General features: G+C 45.2%; 1 protein-coding gene and 1 pseudogene across 15 annotated transcripts in view; both read left to right on the forward strand.

Moving 5' to 3' along the window:
- LOC116673021 (plexin-B2-like) overlaps nt 1–4,356 on the forward strand; it is a 279,884-nt pseudogene extending 275,528 nt beyond the window's left edge.
- nrcama (neuronal cell adhesion molecule a) overlaps nt 1–4,373 on the forward strand; it is a 1,100,153-nt gene that overhangs the window by 715,931 nt on the left and 379,849 nt on the right. The gene's annotated exons all lie outside the window — the stretch shown is intronic.

The raw sequence follows: 4,373 nt of genomic DNA on the forward strand, positions 1-4,373 counted from the left end.
GGGGGGGGGGGGGGTGTTTACAAGGGGTGGGAATCACAGGGTATCTCACGATACGATACACGGCTCACAATACCGATAATAATTGTCCCACCCCTATTTAGCAAAACAGCTGGGTGACACATGGGTCCACCAGTTACAACAATTCCAACTTATAAGACTAACAATGTATAAAACACCAAATAAATTGTTATTTTACCTACAAATGTCATTGCCATTTAATATAATTTGATTAATGTGTGTTTGTGTGTGTTTTCTTCAGTTACTACAAGGGCATCAGACAGATGGTTCCAGTCAGCGACCAGGACATGAACACACACCTTGCTGAGGTTTCCAGGGTAGGTTTTGTTGTTGTTGTTGTTGTTTTTAATCCGTTTATTCCAGGAAAAGTATCATATACATAGCACCAGCAGCACCTTATTTAAATAAAGGTGGCAATATAACAAAATGTCCAGATAAGCAAGTACAAAGATTAACAATACTCAAAGGAGAAATAGTACAAAACAAACCAAACCTTAAAGGAGTATTTAAACTGTGCTGGTAAAGCGTCCTAGTACACACACATCAACATGCATACATAATGTAAACACACACACACACACACACACACACACACACACACACACTCACGTACTATCTTTAAAATAATGCATTGCCTAGCCCCTTACCCACAACCCTTAATAATAATAATAATAATAAAGTGTTTCACAGGCCAAAATAATAAATGCATTAAAACAGATCAATAATCATAAAAAGTACAATAACTCACAGTAAATCCTAATAAAACACAAAAGCATAAAAGGTGGATCTTTATCTGCTTTTTAAAGACTTTTTAAAGACAGAGCTTGGTGTCATCAAAAAGGAAATACCGTACCTGAGTTTCAAAGCTCAAACTTTGTGGGGATTTATGGAACTTTTCATCATCAATATTACCAAAATGTCTGTAAAATCGACTCACTGTTTTAATGTAAACGCAGCTGGTGTCCACTTCAGAGGATTTTAACAGCTGTAATGTGTAAAGGCCCTGACACGCTAACCCGATAATCAGCTGGTCGACCCGACACGCTCGGTCGGAAGGCGGGCGCTGCCGGCAGTCGGACTCAAACGAGCAATCTGATTGGTGGAGAGCTACCCCCGGAAACGACGAGCGGGACTAGAGTCTCTCAAAATCTGACGAGAATCTTTTAAACAGAGCTTCGTGGATCTGAAATGAAGATTCAGCAGCTGCACGGCCTATTTCTCGCTTTTCAGAAACAGGTTTCGGGGAACTATTTTAGCCGCCATGACAGTCTGCCTTAGATTTTCCAGAGAAACCCGACCCATGTGACGCGTTCGTCCAATCAGCCGCTGTCGGCGTCGCTCCGGTGTGCTCTGGGAGGCGGTCCGTCCGCCAGCGGTCAGCCGTGGGGTCGGTGTGTCAGAGCCATGATGTGTAACGCTTGTTTCCTTTGTAGCAACACACGGACAAGCTGAACACCCAGTTGGCCTTACATCAGCTGTACCAGTACGCCAGCAAGTACTACGATGTGGTAAGAAATGTCTTTTTGTTCATGTCGAATCGTTACTGCGTACAGTTACATTTCTACTTCTGGTCGTGGTGCCACACCTACTTTTGATTTATCTACTTACTTATTCTATCTCCTGCATCCTTTTAGATATCTGCTTTGTTTGACTATTTCACGTTGCAAAAAGAGTTGTTAAGATAGTGCTGATGAAGGTATAATTTCCTGTAAATGAAGTTTATTGACAATAAATTCCAAAAATAACTGTAAAACTAAGGTTAATAAGTCAGGGTTAAATAGTGTTGAACACATCAAAATTGGACAAACATTGGGGAAAAAAAGGGACAAAAACGTAAGAAAAGGTTAAAAACATTGATAAAAAGTGTCACTAAAAGTGTGGATTTTCAATTTTGACGTGAAGACGACACGAGTTAGATGCCATCAACTCCTAGTTAAGACGCACCTTAAAGCAGGTAGCCCTGTTGCTATGGAGACGCATTTCTCTACCAAGCTGGGCTGATGCGTCAAGTCAAACGGGCTGAACCTCCTTTTCCTTAAATTATATCCACGGTTCCTTCACTTGCTTCCCTTGATCATGTAGGGTGTCATTTAAGAGTTTAATGTTTTTCATCAATGCAAGGAAGCATTCCATTAAGGTTTTACGTAGATTTGTTTTTTCTTGAAGCCTGGATTTATTATGAACTGCATCCATCCTCCATCCTAGCTCGTCTTCTCCATCCTCGCTCCCCTTCTCCATCCTCGCTCCCCTTCTCCATCCTCGCTCACAGCTGACTGCATCAAATGAAGCTGAAATAAACCATCATTCAGTAAAAAAATACATTTAAAAAAAGCTTGCAGCTGCACGGTTTCAGGGAAGGTTGGTGTAGTGGATCCTCGCTAAATTAGCTCCCAGAGGATCCAATCCTCATCCTAGCTCCCCTTCGCCATCTCTCTCATAGATCCTCAGAGGGATCGATACTCTATTCCAGCTTCCATTCTATCATCCTCGCTTCCCCTGCTCCAATCCTCGTCCTTCAGTCCTCAAGGATCCATCCTCAATCATAGCTACCACTTCTCAGTCCTCGCCGAATAGCCCAGTAGACCCATCTCCATTCCTCCGTCCCTTCTCCATCCGCGCTCACTTCTCCATAATCGCTCATAGATCACAGAAGAATCATCCCCATCCTAGCTCCACCTTCTCCATCATCGTCATAGCTCCTCAGAGATCCATCCTCCATCCTCGACTCCCCTTCTCATCATCGCTCATGCTTAGAAGATCCCTCCTCCATCCTAGCTCCCCTTCTCCATGCCCGCTCATAGCTCCCTCGAGATCCATCCTCATAGCTCCCCTTTCCCTCCTCGCTCATAGCTCCTCAGAGATCCATCTTACATCCGCTTTCTCCCCTCATACCTCGCCATAGTCTTTAGAGATCCATCTTACATCCTCGCTCCCCTTCTCCAGCCTGCCATAGCTCTTAGAGATCCATCTCGCCAGCCCCCTCCATCCTTTCATAGCTCCTCAGAGATCCATCCTCCATCCTAGCTCCCCTTCTCCATCCTCGCTCATAGCTCCTCAGAGATCCATCCTCCATCCTAGCTCCCCTTCTCCATCCTCGCTCATAGCTCCTCAGAGATCCATCCTCCATCCTAGCTCCCCTCTCCATTGCTCCCATAGCTCCTCAGATCCATCCCTCATCCTCCTCCCTTCCCCATCCTCGCTCATAGCTCCTTCAGAGACCACCCCCCATCCAGCTTCCCTTCTCCATTCCTCGCTCATAGCCTTCCAGGATCGAATCATTCATACTAGCCTCCCCTTCTCCATCCGCACAAGCTCCAGGGATGACACATCCCCTACCCTAGCTCCCTTCTAATCCCTCGCGTCTCTCTCATAGATCCATCCCCATCAGTCCCACTCTCCATCCTCCACATCATAAGCTCCTCAGAGATCCATCGCATCCATCAGCGCCACCTTTTCACCATCCCGCGTCATAGCCCTCAAGATGATCCATCCTCCATCTAGCTTCATCCCTCTCCATCCTAGTCATGCTCTCAGAATCCATTCCACCGTACTAGCTCCCTCTCCATCCTCGCTCATAGCTCCTCAGAGATCCATCCTCCATCCTCGCTCCCCTTCTCCATCCTCGCTCCTCTGGGCAGGAACAAGAGCTTTGAAGTGTAAATTAAAGGAAGTGAGATTCAGCCACGGAGAAACAGTGAACACCAGTTGAAATTTGAGATACTTATTATCTTAACAATATTACCAAGAAAATATAGGATTTTGTCTGACAGCTGCTTGTTTTCATTTTTGTCAGTTTGAGTCTTTTGTGTGTTCGTCTCCTTCAGATCATCAACTTTCTCAGTTCATGCAAACTATTATTTGACAATTTAGCAAATAACACACTCTAAAATGACAACAACTACAATAAAAGATAAGCAAAATAAACTTTAGACTGATGGTTTTTCCTTGTAAGACATTTTAAATCTTAAATTTTTTAGGGGAAATGTTGAGATTTTACTTTTTGTGTTCCGGTCTTCAGATCATCCAGTCCCTGGACGAGGACCCGGCGGCCCAGAACAAACAGCTGACCCTCCGCCTGCAACAGATCGCTGCCGCCCTGGAGAACAAGGTCACTGACCTTTGACCTCTGACGTCACGGAGGGGTCAGGGGGCGGAGCTAACGGCTACTTAAACACACGATGTTTTCCATTTAAAGACTCAAAGGAGGACGAGCTCACAGACTCTACCGAATGTTTGACCGTGTAAGGACCAAAGTGGGAGGGGCTAGTGGAGCAACAGGAAGCTGTTGACCATATAAGGACTGAAGGTGTTGGATTGGGGGGATGGGGGAGGGGGGGGGTTATGGTAGTCCAGGA

The sequence above is a fragment of the Etheostoma spectabile genome, chromosome 23 (assembly GCF_008692095.1).
Source record: "Etheostoma spectabile isolate EspeVRDwgs_2016 chromosome 23, UIUC_Espe_1.0, whole genome shotgun sequence".
Classification (NCBI taxonomy): Eukaryota; Metazoa; Chordata; class Actinopteri; order Perciformes; family Percidae; genus Etheostoma; species Etheostoma spectabile.